At 33.7% G+C, this 17,137-nt stretch overlaps 1 pseudogene; it reads right to left on the bottom strand.

Annotated features, from left to right (window-relative positions):
• Nucleotides 1-12,541: 12,541 nt before the first annotated feature.
• On the bottom strand, nt 12,542-13,202 carry LOC149228773 (chitinase 1 pseudogene; annotated as a pseudogene).
• Between the last annotated feature and the right edge of the window lie 3,935 nt (nt 13,203-17,137).

Below are 17,137 nucleotides of genomic sequence, written 5' to 3'. Positions count from 1 at the left end.
ATGGGGAAGAAGGTCTTAGCCAAGAATAAAGGATCCAAACTCATAATAACAAGAGCTAATGGTATTTTTTCATGGAGAATATTAATTCAATACTTCACCTTGAACATCTTATACTACTAGTATTACTAATATTGGGATGGAACCTACAAAGTTATTTTTCTCTCTATTATACTTACTTTTCTATCTTCTCATGCTAATAATAGGTTAGGTTTATTATTCTTATAAGGGAAGTTGTATACTATCTTAAGGTATATACAAATTGTTTCTAATTTGACTTCCTCTTATGTGTACTATAGAAGAATTGTATTGTTACTATCTTGAATTGACTAATTATATTCCCTTGTATATTGCCTTAATAGCCAGTGTGTTCCTTGCTTCTTCAAGTTATCTAGACCAATTTAGCTTATTATGTGATTGTATGGTACTTTATATCTAATGGCCTCTTTTCAATGTTCATGGATAGGCCTCTAAGGCCTATATTATCAAACATAAAGAAGACACTAATGATACATATTGATTCTTCTTACACTTGTGCATAAATACAACATAATTCCACTATATTATTTCTTGATGTATCATTTAGATCAATTATAAGTTGCTTTTACTACCTAAATGTATGGAATTTCCTAATGTTATTTCCATTTTATTGATATCCTAATTTTCAGTCTACCAAAGTCATGCCTATATTCCATTGCTTAAGCAACATAAATGTTCTAGTCTATCATATACTTCCTATCAAATATTTCAAACCATTAATTTTACTTCTATGAGATTTGGGATTAAGTGTTTTAGTATAGGTTTTAAGAATCAACAATGCATATTATAATCAATAATACATATTAATAATCATTCATATATATTAATAATTAACCATGCATATCCATATTAGTGATCTATTTTATTTTCTACCACTAGTATGAAAATAGAGAAGAACAAAAGAAGATGAATTTATAGCGGTTAATGGACATAATTTTGAAATCTTCCATCCTCATCAATCAATAATTTTAAAGGACTCTGGACGCCAAGGTTTTTCATATGTTCCTATGTTGATTTAGGCATACGCTAGGTCACATGTATTGTACACAATGTAATATTAAGGATGTATTTGATGTCTTTCGAAGCTCATTAAATTATGCCCAAATGATAGGTGGTTTGAGTATTTGAAATAATGTCAAACAAGAATTGGTCCCAAAATACACCATCGCTTTGAGATGGCTCCACAAATGCTTTAGAAGACTAATGATGTGTGATCCTTCACTATAAATAATAAAATGGAATATCTTTGGTCATTGATAAAGAATGCAAATGGTAAAATGAAATGATTCAAATAAAATAAAGATCCATAATAAAATCACTACCTTATTTGTTGCATTGATTATATTTAGAAGAACAACTTATTTTCACTACTTTAAATTCTAGTAATCATAGAAGCTGATGTTAAATGCATTTTGCTCACACTAGTTAACACATAAAATAATGTATAGACTTATATATAAAGTCAAGAGACACTTATTTGTTTTGAGTTGATTACTCTTCTTCTAAATAAAAAATTAAATTTCCCATTTTCAATAAACAATATCTTTAAAGGAAAAAATATTATAAATTAAAGTATGATTTATAAATTTTTATTTTTAAAATTTTTAACTCATTATTATTATTGTTTTAAAACTATCTATAAAAATGTTATTTTATATTAAAAATACTTGTAAATTTACCCTTTCTTTTGTTACTAACTTTACTCTTTCTTTTGTTATTAAATTTACTTATTCACATTAAAATTTATACATTTACTCTCTGAGTACTTAAAATCTTATCCAACTCAAATTCATACCTAAATCATACTTCAAAATCATTATTAAACATAATTTTACATCAAATTTATACATTTACTCTCTAACTATGTAAAAAGTTATCCCACTCACATTCAACCTATGCCATACTTCAAAGCCATTATTAAACACAATTTTCCATCAAATAGCTTCATAAAATTAGTTGGATTACCTAATTGAGCTAAAAACTATAGGCATCTAATTTATTTACTTTCATTTCCTTTCGAGTCTTTATAAAATTAATAAATTGGATAGCTTAAGCTCTTAAAAAATTTCCTTAAACTAACAGATGGATTGGTAACAAGTCACGCAATTAAATTATAGTATTTGTGTTATTCATTTGAATTTAAGAGAAATAATATTAAAAAGAAATATTTTGTAATAAGTAGTTATTACAGTTGGTCAATTAGATTTCTCAAGGTTCCTTCACCCCCATGGTTTTATCTGCATTGTACATGGATCCATAAACATTTCTCATGGTTTCACCAATTTTGTTAATGGTTCTACTTCCAAATACATTAATCGTGGTTTCACCACCAATTGTCCGTAGAATTCCACCACCAATTCACAGTTCCAACAAAACTACTCAAGGTTTCACTAACATCATGGTTCCACCCTCTTAAATTCTCTTCTCATGGTTCCAGTCACAAATGTTCATTGTTCCACTAACTTTGCTCAAGGTTCCATATGCAATGCTCATGGTTCCACTGCCAATTCATGGTTCCACTAACGTTGCTCAAGGTTCCTTCCCCCCCCCCCCCCCCCCCCCCCCCCCCCACCCATGGTTCTATATGCATTATAAATGGATCCATAAACATTCATGGTTCCACCAACTTTGTTAATGGTTCCACCTCCAAATGCATTAGTCGTGGTTCCACCACCAATTGTCCTTTGGTTCCATTTCCAATTCATAGTTCCAACAAATCTGTTCAAGATTACATTGACATTATTCATGGCTCCACCACCAAAATGTTCATTGTTCCACCCTCTTCAATGCTCTTCTCATGGTTCCATTCCCAAATGTTCATTGTTCCACTACGAGCATAATCCCATGTGCAACCAAAACCATGGGTCCAAAACCATGTGCAAGCTATAAACCCGAATTATTATTTTTACATTGAAAACATAATTGTAGACATCTCACTTTACTTTATTTTATTATATTTGGTCTCACATAGAACAAATATAACATTTAATTATTATCAACATGAATTATTTCAAATATGTAATTTTTTTCAATTAAATGATTTATTTCAATGATATTTATAATGATAATTTGAAAGAAATCTATTGTTATAAATGATAATATATTGAATTAAAGCAAAGCTAAAGGAAACATGAAGTGTGAAAATATTACCTTAATCAAAATTTCAAAAAAAATATTAACCTAGTAATAACTCATTTAGTTTAGCAAAGCTAAAAAGAAAAATTCTTAATGTGAAAAGAGTGCAAATAAATGTTTAAAGATTATGACAACTAACAATGTAATTTAATTTTCTTTTATATTTTAATTTTTAACATTATATAAATATTATCTTAATCAAAATTTCAAAAAAAATATTAACCTAGTAATAACTCATTTAGTTTAGCAAAGCTAAAAAAAAAATCTTAATGTGAAAAGAGTGCAAATAAATATTTAAAGATTATGACAACTATTAATGTAACTTAATTTTGTTTTATATTTTAATTTTTAACATTATTTATATATATATATATATATATATATATCACATTTCATTATTATTATTTTTGTTATAATATGATTTTAGAATTTTTGTTTATTTTTTATTTATGAAATATAAAGTTTAAATGTAACCTCAAATTCTAGTCATTGTTTAAGCAAATTACATTAAAAATTTGTGAAAGCTTCATAATTACATTTGTTTATGTACATTGAATTTATATTATAGTTATTAATTGACAATTGAATATCAACTTCATAGTCACATTTGTTTATGTATATTGAATATATATTATATTTATTAATTGACAATTGAATATCAATTAGAATGACATGGAAATGCATCGATACAAATCTACATAGATTTTTTGGATCTCACATCTGTCCTTTCTACATTAAATGTTTAATTTAAAGGATTTTAATTTGAATGTTATTTAATTGTTTTGATTTATTATGAGCTAAAAAAATTTGACCATCAAGTTGTGAGTGACTAGTTTTATTAGTCATAAAATCTTACTTGAAATCAAGTGTAGGAAAACCAACTATGTACTTAACCAAGGCTGTCATATCATTCTTCAATGCATGACAGTTTTTTCTTACTAGACCAACATGTACACATTCATCATGGCAGTGCACTCAATATTTGTGAGGTGTCCCTGGAAGGAGATAATGCTTGTGGTCATTTCACTTTATTCTTATATGTAGAGTGAGCTAATCACCCCAATTTGGAATTGGATTACAACTTGATGACCATGACCTAGGACCAAATAAGTTTATTTTATTCCCTGAACAAACATGTATAAAATAAGACTTGTAATCAATGCCATGATGTTAAATCCAGGTCCACATGTTTAATATGTAGGATGTTCCATCAACATGTCTCATGTGGAAGGCATTCCTTCTATGTTGAGATCCACAAATGGAAAAGTTTGGATATGCCTCTCTTACCATATGTTCTTAGTAACACCCCTGGCACTGAAAGCCACTCGGTGCTCAAAGAGTAGAGAAGGATATGTGATTCAACTAATTTCATACACAAAATGCAACTAAATATTTTGTATATGAACAACTTCCATATATATAAATATCTTCCATATATGCGCATATCTTCCATATATGTACAATTTTTGTGTATGCACAACTTTCGTATATGCACATCTATGGAAGTTGCACATAAACAAAATTTGTGCATATATAGAAGATATGTGATACAAAATATGTGCATATATAAAAATCATGTGATTTTCCTATCTGCACATCTTTCGTATATGTGCAACTTTTGTATATGCACAACTTTCGTATACATGCATATCTTCCATATATGTGCAACTTTTGTATATGTGTGTATCTTTTGTATATGTGAAATTTCTGTATATGCACATATCTATACAAAATTTCAACCTTTGTATATACATAGTTTATGTATATGTGCATATCTTATGTATGTGTGCAATTTCCATATATACACATATACGAAAGTTGTGTACATATGGAAGATATGTGCAAATACAAAAGATGTGCATATGTAGAAGTTGTGCAACTTTTGTATATGCGCATATCATCCATATATATGCATCTTCCATATATGCGCATATATGGAAGTTGCGCATATACAGAAGTTTTGCATATATAGAAGATATGCGCATATATGGAAGTTTTGTAGAACTCCGGCCTTTGTATAGGTGCATCTTCCATATATGTGCATACCATCTGTGTCTACGCAAATGATTATGTGCATATCCAGAGGTTGCGCATATACAAAAATTCTTCTTATACAAAAATTGGACATATATAGTGGTTGAAGTTGCGCATAAATTATGTATATGTGCATCTTCCATATATGTACAACTTTTGTATATGTGCATCTACCATATATGCGCAACTTCCATATATGTGCATATACGGAAACTACGCATATGCAAAATTTGTGCATAACTTCAACCTCCATATATATGTAGCCTTTGTATATGCACAAATTCGAAAGTTGTGCATATATGGAAGTTGCACATATAAGAAAGATATGCAATACAGAGAATGTGCATATATAGAAGTTGTAGACTTATGTATATGCACATGTTTTGTATATGCGCAACTTCTGTATATATGTATACCTTACGTATATGCACTTCTTTCGTATATGCACATATTTAGAAGTTGTGGATATACGAAAGATATGTGCATATACAAAATTTATGTGCATATATGAAATTTGTGCATATCTAGGTACTATCCTATATGCATATTACAAAAGTTACGCACAGCTTCTATGTTGGGAATCACGATTGTCGTCAGACCAAAACCTGCACATGTTATTCAACAATCACATTGCCAGAGATAAGGATCCACGAGAGGCAATTATTCCATGTCAAGAAACACATGGGGAGCGTTGTTTTATCCAATGTCCAACAATCTTCCACCCAATTTGAGACGGGTGTGTATCGAACTCGTGACCTATGCTATGATACCACTTGTTGGGAATCACGATTATCGTTAGACCAAAACCTGCAGGTGTAAGTCAAGGATCACATCACCAGAGATAAGGATCCACAAGAGGCAGTCAGTCCATGTCATGAAAACACGGGGAGCGTTGGTTTAGCCAATGTCCAACATTATATATATGGGAAACTTTTTTATATGTGCATATACAGAAGATATGCACATATACAGAAGTTGTTATTCGCATATACAAAGGATGTGCGCATATACTGAAGATATGCACGTATATGAAAGTTGTGCATATTGCACAGCTTCCGGATATGTGCATATATATTGTAAATGCGCAACTTTCATAGATGTGCATATCTTCCTTGTATGTGCAACTTCTACATATGTGTGTATACAAAAGTTGTGCATATATGGAAGACATGCAATATAGAATATGTGCATATATAGATGTGTGAATTTTTTATATGTGAAATTTATGTATAAGTGCAGCTTATATATATATGTGCATCTTCTATTTATGTGCATCCATCGTATATGCACAACTTCCATATGCACATATACGAAATTTTTGCATACTTCATCCAGTACTTCCATATATATTGATTCATTTATGTGCTTAACAGTGACATCTTCTCTACATCTATTAAAACTTAATTAGTAACCTTATCAATGACTTTCACAAATGTTAATTTGTAAACTTTCATGGATGTTCCACTGGATAGTTCATCACAATATATCAAATAAAATTATATTAAAAATATTAAATTCTACACTATTACAATTTTATTAAATTTCTTGATATGTAGAATTACTATGATTAGTGCATGCATGCGAATGGAAATTATGAAAAAAATAAAGAACAGAAAAATAAAAGCTTACACACACACACAAACACAAGACATGAGATATGTTTTTGGAAACCCTTTCGAGAGAAAACCTAGCTGGAAGTTTAGGTCACTCCACTCTCTTTCTTTGTCTAGAAATATGGTTGCAGGTACAAAGAAGTATGGTTTGTGTCCCATTGGATGTTATAGTACACAAACTCTCTTTGTGTTCTCTACCTCCTATCCCTCTTGGCTATTGTTTTCTTAGTTATGGAACAAATTCACTTGAAAGAACGGAATGTCTCTTCCTCTTAGTGGCTCGGTTATAACACAGTCGGATAACCTATTAGTGGTTAAGTTTGACTACCTCATCTCTTAACCAGAGTTACAATGTGGACTCTTATAGAGTATTTTACATCAAAATCATATGGCTAGCCCCTTTTCCATGACTAATTGAGGTTGACGCAACATCCTCTGGAACCACGGTGATGAAAACAGAAAGATCAACTTCTGAGTGGCATAACTTTTGCATACGAACTTTGATTGACGCACTTGTTGCGTCATTGGAAAGATATTTGTGTGTAAAGTAGCGTCAAAGAGTGTGGCACTAAAGCGACAAAGTTTTACCCCTCAAAAAATGTCATTTGATGCCTCAAAACACTCCCGAAAGGTTTTAGGCCTCGTTTTGTCAAACTGGGCCCCGCTGGTAAAAACAGTCCCGTGAGTTGATTCCTCCACTTTTTCCACTTTAAATGCATTGATATGGATGGAAAACAATATAATGATCCAATCTAGATCAAATGTTGATAGACCACCCAATGTAATGTCAACAAAATCGATCTCGTCTCCTCCAAGATACAGTTTTCCCAAGAAGCAAGGACTCATTCGCGAAGCTTCCTCCAATACAAGAAAATTTTCCACTGATTCTTCTACTTCTCTGTGTTGTTGTTCACCCTAGACCATGAAAATTCCTAGAAGGCATGGGACCAGTTGAGGCCACATGTAAGCAACACGAACACAGTTAATATTTTCAAATGAGAAAGAGCAGCCATAAGCAAAGAATGAAAGGTAATTATAGAGGGAGTTGATTATCTTATCGTTTACAAAGGCAGCCTAGAAGCAAGCAATAGCTCAGTCATATATATCTCTTTCATTTTGATTTACTAGTAGCTCCATTAAAGAAGTGTAGGTGAGGTAGGAAACTTGTGGCCTTGGGAAGGCAACGTCGGGCGTCTTCACCGTGGGTTCGAATGTGGGCAATGAGGTGGCCATCTTATTCTTGGGTTTAGATCCCTTTTTTTCTCACATGGATATCTCCCCCTCTTCACAAAGACCTGGTGCCAATTTCAAATTTTAAATTGTTGAATGAAGGAAAACTACCAATATAAATCTTAGTCGGCTCATTGTATGTGTATATGTGATGGAAACTAGGCGAAGGCAGAGTCACAAGATGTGTATTGGCCATCAAAATCCATGTATGGTCATGTATGTATGGATGTCTGCATGAATCCTCTGCTACATATGGTATTGTAATGGGTACTATCACAAGTGCTCTTAGGGTGTATTAAATAAGCTATAGCTTTGTAAATATTGTTCTTTGTGTCGGTTGAGGTTTTTGGGGCTAGAGGAAAGCCTTACACGGTCATTGAAAAAGATGAAGCATTAAGGAAGTTTGATGCTCCAAAACCAGGGAAACTTAGAATTGCATTTAAAGATAGGCAACCGCGGATAACTCTTCAAACTATCAATGAATTTGCATTAAAAAAATTGTTGCTGCTATGTTTTCCCTTTTTTAACAATGTTTTTCATCTTGAGGGATTATTTATTGCTAAATAGCTTATAAGGCTTTTGAATTGATAAGAATATATTTATTTTTCAATAACTTATGAGGATTTGAATTGATAATAAATAAGTACATTTTCAAAACACTCTTTCTTATTATTGGTTCAAATATTCTCTAAATACATCAACAAAATATATAAACAACTATCAAACAAATTTTAAATATTTTATTCAAAAATGATAAATATTTAAATCTTTTTTTTTTCAAAATATTTAATATAAATAATTATTTAAATTTACAAATATAATTAATTAAATTAATATAAATTAATTTTTAACCCAAAAAAACTATTGATATATATAATAATTTGATTATTAAAATTTACGCAATACACCTACTTTATTCTAATAAATTCATAATTTTTAATAATCTTTAAACCACATAAAAAATAATTTATATAACATCTAATTAATCTTTTAAAATGTCAACAAAAGTGTTCCATTTATATTTTTGATAAAAGATAAATTATTTAACGCAGAAGATCACATTGAGAAGGAAATATACTTATCTTCCGAACCATCGACTTAACCACCAAATAGTTCCTTAACATCAATGCGTTCAGATTTTTATTCATACAAGTTTTGAACATAAAAACACTCTATGACTCTTTAACTTTTTATGACAACTTATAAACAATATCCAATATAACATCTAGAATAACAACATTATTAGTCCCTGCCATCTGGCAATGGCCAGGGACTATTGTAATCGATTTGTTTGGTTTTAGCATTAGTTCAACCTGCTTAACCTCATGAATAGCCACCTCCTATCGCGGATATCCAAACTTTCTTAACTTTTTTAACCGTATTCTTTTTCATCGTCTTATTTGGCCTCTTCCTGAGGCAAGAGGGCGGAAAGCATATGTTATATCATATTTTTGCTTCAAATTTGTAAATTTAACTTCAAACTAATGCTGGACTAATGCCAGCATTAAATCTCGGGCATTTTATGTTAATCAAAATATGTTTTGTATAATAGAAAACCATCTTATGATAGAGAAGCACCACCGCACTGATGCCACCACCGCTTCCTGCCACAACTACCACAACTGTTAGGTGTCGCATTGTTCTTCTGTTTACATGACACGTCTTTGACATGAATTTTCGCATAAAAAAGAGATGGTAAAAGAAAAGGAGGAAGATACATACATCGTAATGGAACAACTCCTTGTTCTGAAACCGAACCCTGTAATGATTTGCCAAGAGGGAAATAGGCTGTCCAGAATTGCCAAAGCCAGGTCGCCTCAAAATGTTAAGCTTTCTGCAATTCTGCAAGGACGCCCTTTTCTTTCTTTCCTGCAAGGGTGCCCTTTTCTTTCTTTCCTGCAAGGATGAGCGAAAAATAGGAATAAATGAGTCAATGGTCTCTAGACGCTTTTGGTCATAAATTCAGGCGGGGCTGAGAAAGTTGAAGGACGCTCTCACGCTGTTGTTCGTATCGAATGAGTAGCTTTTCCCTTTCATCTTCAAATTTGGAAAATATTTCTGCAAAATTCAAATCAAAAGGATCGTATGATGAGCTTTCTTTAGCGCTTAGAGATAATAACCTATGAATACTTAATTTACATGCATCTACATTGTACAGAGCATTCGATGCTACTTACACATATTTCTGGAAAATATTTATGCAAAATTCAAATGAAACGGATCGTATGATAAGCTTTATCGAGCGTTTGAAGACAATAAGCTATGAATACTTCTTTTACATAGATTTACAGAGCATTCAATGCTTCTTCTACATATTTACTTCTGAACGAATTTCGAATAATTTCATTTCCATAGAAATTTCGAGTAATTATAGTTGTCGAAACGTTTATTATTGGAAGACGGATGAACATGACAAGAAATCTAGAAAACTAGAGTACTTGCCTTTGTAAGCTTGCAAATGAGAAGCTTTCTCCTTGCAAAACTTCTCATAAGCTGCTTGAAACTTAGCCGACTCACTTTTCAGAGCACTCTCACACTGCAATCATTAGATTCTTCTATAATCTCCAATCTTCATATCTGCGAGTTTGGCATTCAACTACAAAACTACTGAAATTATTTAAAGTTCAAAAAATTTCATTCACAGTTACCTCCTTGCAGGTCTTGGTCGCAGCTTTTATGAAGATTTTCCTGTACGCGTATATCATGATAAGTATGTTAAATGTATTGCACTCTTCATCGCATGAATGGACAACAATAAAGTGTATTATCACCTTTCTTTCTCGAATTTTAGTTTAGCCTCGTCCAGTGTGGACTTGACTTCGGATGAAACACTGAAAAACAGAACTAACAGTCAAACCTTTTTGCCACATACAGAGAGAATACTGGAAAAAGGTTTTGAATCTGTCCTAACCACTGCCTCTTGCATATCGTGAAAATGCCTCGGGGTATCTGCTCTCTGCCCATTCTGAGCATACCCTACAATCAATGCAGCCCATGCAGTCCATGATACAACGTCTAGTGGATGCATTTGGTTAAACAGTTCAAAGGCTCTCTGAGCCCTCCCACATTTGGCATACATGCCTCGCACTGATACCCTAACTTATTACATTCTCATGAACTCCATACCCTGTTGCAGAGTTCAGAAACCAGCGCCTTCCTGTGCCTGCGCACTTATGGCCTCTCAGTGTGGCTACGCACTGAGAAACGGTGTCGTCGTGAAAATCCCTCAAAATTGGGCAATTCTGGCTCCAAAATAGCCAAATTATGGGCTACAACAGGATTAAAATTGCACAGAAACTAAATCCCTCTCAGCAGATGGCCCTGCATTCAGTTACAGCCGCAACATCATACTTGTGCCCTTGGCCTGCATGATACGCTGAGAATAGGCTCATACGCTGAGAATAGGTTGCTCACAGCGACGGCGATAATGGAAATGCGACCGACAACTTACAGCGAAGGCGATAATGGCTACACGACGGACAATTCATTGGTCTTACTGAAGCCGATACCTGGGCATAGAAATCACGGAGTTAAAGCCAGTTTGACATGTTACACTATCTGTGCATGCACCCAATGATTTATGTGCAGGTCTTATGCTATAGAAAAACATGCAGCCAATAAATTATGTGCACAGGTGTTATGCTCTGGAAAAACATGATAATTTGACATGCGTCGGGTATTCGGCATGTTTCTTCGCCACGAGACGATTTACCAAGCGAAGAAAATCATAAAATTATTTTCGTTTGCACGATGTTCATTAACTTTCGCTGACTTATGCATAACGTTCACAAACTTACGCAATACGCTGTTATTTTCTTTTATACAATGTTCATTAACTTTCGCTGACTTATCCATACTAAGCGTAAAATGAAAAGGGAGAAAAAAACAACTGACCAAATTTTCAGTAAATCGGCGAAGTAAATTTGAAATTCCAAGGCTGGCGGTTACAATGCAATTGGAACCCAAATATTTATTCCTTTAGTTATTATAGGGCATCGTCTGACTGAGTGATGATTCGTTATGATAAGTGGCGGCTATCAAATCAATCCAGTCACGCCAAAAGAGCTTCTGCTTGCTTTTCATATTTGAAGCCATTAGACTTTGAATTTTTTGCAGACCACACAAAGATGCCCTCTAATTCCCCCTTCTGCTTCAGCATCTTGCATGCCTGAAAGAAGCCGGAGAGCAAAGCACCGTATCCATATCACAGCTTCCCACCTACGCTCCGCCATCCATTCCAAGTTGGAGGACCTGGCTTCGTAATAGTTAACATGCATTGTCTAGGTGACAACGTCAGAATGCCAACATCGTAAGATCTGGGGTACTTGTTTGCAGTAGACCCGGTTATGGCGCAAGGGCTGCATACCAGCCTAGTTATGATGGGCCTAGGTCCTAGGGCATAATACCTATATGTATGACCCGTTATATCGTATCATAGTAGGAGCCCAGTATATATGCGATGTGAGACGTAGAGATGATGATGGCTATATGGTCTAGGAACCTATGTGCACAGTGCCCCTGTCTTCGAAAGGGGCGATGGACGCGAAGGAGATGACTTTGCTCTGCTTTAACCGCGTGATCAATTGCCCGATGCAATTTACAAACGTGTTATCGTCGGCCTGAAAATGCTCGTAGTCGATGTCGATGCCATCGAGATGGTATTCTTTGATTATCTTCGACAGCGACGTGACAGCGTTGTTAACCCACGAAGACACCGACGATGGCTTGAACTGGACAGGGTGACCGTTGCCCACGCTATCCCCGCCTAAGCTCAGCGCGACCTTCACGTTCTTGTGTTGGGCCTTTATGACCTGCACGGCATTGGGAGTCAGGCTGCCGGTGTCCCAGAAGATGTTGAACTTTTCGTTTGTGGGAGAATGAAGTGGACCTCCACCGCCGGATTGATGGGCACATCTGAAAATTTCACGCGGTTGCTGAAGGCGCCTATGTATTCCCTCAAGATATGGTCGTTCGCTCCTGCACACAGATGCACAAAAATAGAAGAATGTTATGTTATGCCTAATAATTTTCATAAATAAAACAAGTTTAAGCAATTCTGGATTTCAAAAGCGCTTACATACCCATAGCGATAGGAAGCAGATTATGCAGCAAAAGAACAATAGCCAGAAGTTTGCGTATCTCCATGGAGGCCATTACTACACGCAGCGACTGCACTGAAAGGGTCAACTGAAACTAATTACAAATCTTTTGAATCCCATGGTATTTAGGGAATTTGAATTTGTCCTGAATGTTAGGTTACTAACCATCTGAAGTTTTGTCGTGAGTGTATTTTCAGGAACTATAATTATGGTGCGGTTGGAAATTACCTGGGCCTGAATAACCCTGACATTGTAGCTCAGGATGATTCAATCTCATGGAAGACTGTTGTCTGGTTTTGAATGTTGGATAGCAATTTCCACTCTGCTATTACATCCGGGCAAGGATTCGGGGCAACTATTCAAGCAATCAATTCCGAAGAATGCAATGGCGGTAACTCTGCTGCAGTTACTTCCCGCTTGAATTATTACAATAATTATTGCAGCCAGTTTGGCGTAGATCCAGGAATCGATGTTAGCTGTTAGGATTACTTCAATAAACAGATTGAGGCTAAATATAATAGCTAGTATGGGCGGAGTAAGTCTAAAGCTAAGGTTGTTTCCTAATTTTTAACTTGATGCAGGGACTTGCTGCCTCGCAGCTTCCCTTATTTAAATATAACACTCTCATATCTCCCATGGATACTCTCATCTCACTCTTGTATAACTACTGCATCTTTGCGAGTATATTAGTTATGATACCAAATAAAAATACATAACACTTTCATAATTATTATAGCATCATCAAATATTTAAGATAATATAGAAATATATATATCATTATCAAATATTTAAGAGTATATAGAAAGATATAACAAAGAAGAAGATTGAAAATATATCAAAAATAATGAAAATGTATGAAATCTCAAAAATAATTAATAATTTATTTATTATTTATCTAAAAATGTTTAACATTTTCTAACCATTATTTTTAATTTTTAATTTATGAAAAGTAATTTAAAATAATAAAGATATCCTAAAATATTATAACAAAAATATATTTTAAAATAGTTTTATTAAAGAGATTTTAAAATTTAATGATTATAAAGAAATTACTAAAATTATTTAATTTATCTGTTTTCCATTTTAATATATATATATATATATATATATATAACATTCTATAGTTGATATAAATCTTATATAAGAATTATAATATATATTATGATACATGAAAAAATATAATCATAATTTTTATAATTACTAAAATAAATAAATAAATATCAAAAATATTTTAAAAAGTATTCATTAATTTTTTTCTTCATATTTAAATTTATTAAGTGTTAACAAAGTATTTATAAAAATTTAATATCACAATCAAATATATTTTAAATATGGTATTTTTCTAATAATAAAAATTAAATTACTAAACATATTATAACATTTAATAAATCTTAATGAAACTTTAAACCAATATTATAAATTTATATATGCCCATTCGAGTTAGAAGTTAAGTGTTATTACAGAAGATTAAATGAATTGTTCGTAAAATTGTTTAATATTGGTTGTTGTACCTAAATAAAATATTTCAAAAGGAAATTATTTTAAAGAAGATATGTATATGTGAAATTTAAGTATTATCATTAAGATAGATAATTTAAAAAATTAGATATAAATATTGATTATGATTAAATTAATATATTATTTTTCATTTATTTGATGCTTTCAAAGTGGTAAATGGGAGGTATCAATTCATAAGATCACATTTATTGAGGGGTTCCAATTTGGTGAATTAAGGTTTGAAACCTTCCAAAGGTAGTTTGATGCATTTAATGAATTTTTATGGGATCCAAAAACTCTCAGCTTGTGCCATACTCTTCGGCATTGTTCTACACTTAGATACCTTTCCAATTGTGCAAGAAAGGCCTCAAATGGAATCTGTTGTGCCACCCAAAGGTTGACCTTTCTATTTTACTCACCATAATTTGAGATGATGCCACATTAACCCCATTACTCATGGAAAGGAGTTAGCTCTAGAAGATTCGAGTTGTAACTCGTATTGAAAGTTGATTAGGTCAAATTTAACCCCTAGTTCGGTATTAGGTTGTGCAATAATCGGGCCACTAAGAAGGAAAGTGGTTTGATTCTATTATAGTGCATTTTGTTTCATAGTTGAGAGTGGATAAAGACAAGGAAAAATGAAGAGGGTTTATCTTCTATAGCATCCCATGAGCTATAGGTCTTGTTGTGCAGGAAATCCTTTCTGCGGACATAAATGATCCCTCTAGTGCTATGGGAGGATCTAGCAACAAATTAGAAAAATATGTGCAAACTTTCCTAGCTTATACTAGAAAACACAAAGGAGGATAGATGACCTACCTCACTCTGATGCTAAAATATATTGGTTTTGTCATTGATTCTCTCGCTTCCAAGCTCAATCTCCTCTTCACTGATGTGAATGAATACCTGAAAGGAAAATCACGTGGAGACAACAAATGTATACATAGCAAAAACCATTCCAATATAAACCATATAACAGATCAAGGAGTATTATACTAAATGAGCAATGATAGACACATTTATGGAAAGAAAACACATAATGTATTATTTATAGATGGTAAAGGGAAGCATTAAAACCACTTAAGCCTTGATGTTGGAAGCCTCCTTTAGGTGAGTTTCCAAGTCCTAGCCTCAACCTTCAAGCACTCCTTTATCCTTAGCAAAATGGGCAACATTTGGGCATATTTTAGCACTAGGAAGGCAACCAAGCAATAACCAACCAGTTGTGGATAGTAGGGATCTCATTTATATGGAAGGAGAGGGAGTTAAGGATCCATAAAAGGAGGGAGAGGTTCCACATCTTAAGGGAAATATCCATGAAATTAGGATCAAGGACCAAGAATGGGAGATCTCGTTCCAATCCTTATTCACCTATAACCAGCTCATCGTTCTTGAGACTTCTAGTAAGAGAAGCTTCTCCTCCACTTTAGGAAAAACTGCCTGAAGAGGTTCAGCGCAGGTTTTCTTGATAAAAGTCACACTGGTAGTGCTAGTTTAGTATAGTGCAACAAGTTACTAGCATGGGTCACTAGTGATGCAAAATGTGTTGATCCTGAAAATAAGTTTTTTGACAAGTTTCTTCAGAAATATTTTAAGGTGAGTTTTTCTTATTTTCTTCAGGGATGTTTTTGAATAAGTTTCATGGTGAACACACTGACAGCTTTCATCATTTTGACACTTCAAGATACGAGACGAGGAGTGCGACAAACTATTGTGTAACAGATGCCCCCTAAAGGATGAAGGCAGAACAGGAAGTGATTGGTGAAATGCTTTACAAGTCAAGGCAAGGACCCAGAGAAACACCATCAGAAGGCCTGCAAATCAAGCATGATACAATATATTTAACATCTCTGATTTGAGTATGCCTAATAATACATCTCTGAGTAAGCATATAACAATACATGAATCCACGGCATGGACGCAGTCATCCGAATAGAAGGGATCATGTGTATGGATCCACGGCATAAACGCGGCCATCCGAATAGAAGGGATCATGTATATGGATCCACGGCATGGACGCGGCCATCCATATAGAAGGGATCATGTGCACAATCATGAATATCTAATCATTCCATGCTTCTTGGATTTATCAGATGAAACTCAGGGTCTTCATCTCTGTCTCGATCCAACCAAAGTATGAATCCCACAATGTGAATAGATGTGTCAGAGTCAAACATGGTAGAAGCCACTTGATTACCGATCAATGATGTGAACCATTAATAGGCACGAGAGAAACCACCAATAGTGAAGATGGTTCTCAAGGTACAACAACACAATCCACGAGTGTGAAAAATGAAGCTAAATTCGAACACTCGTAGAATCATTTGATCGAAGGCCAATGATGTGAACCTATCATCGAATGTGAAGAAGCTGCCATTGAGGCATGCAAACTCCAAGGTACTGAAAGGGAGTTTCTAGATAATCTTCCTGGCTAATGAGTTAGAGTCGACAGGAAGTGATTCGTCCAAGGAGGGCCATAATGTTTCCCACATC

Source organism: Pinus tabuliformis, chromosome J (assembly GCF_031772625.1).
Source record: "Pinus tabuliformis cultivar Carrire ecotype Pingquan chromosome J, CPIR1, whole genome shotgun sequence".
In the NCBI taxonomy this organism is placed as follows: domain Eukaryota; kingdom Viridiplantae; phylum Streptophyta; class Pinopsida; order Pinales; family Pinaceae; genus Pinus; species Pinus tabuliformis.
Note: the sequence above shows the minus strand (reverse complement) of the source record. Positions and strands in the feature narration are given on the sequence as shown.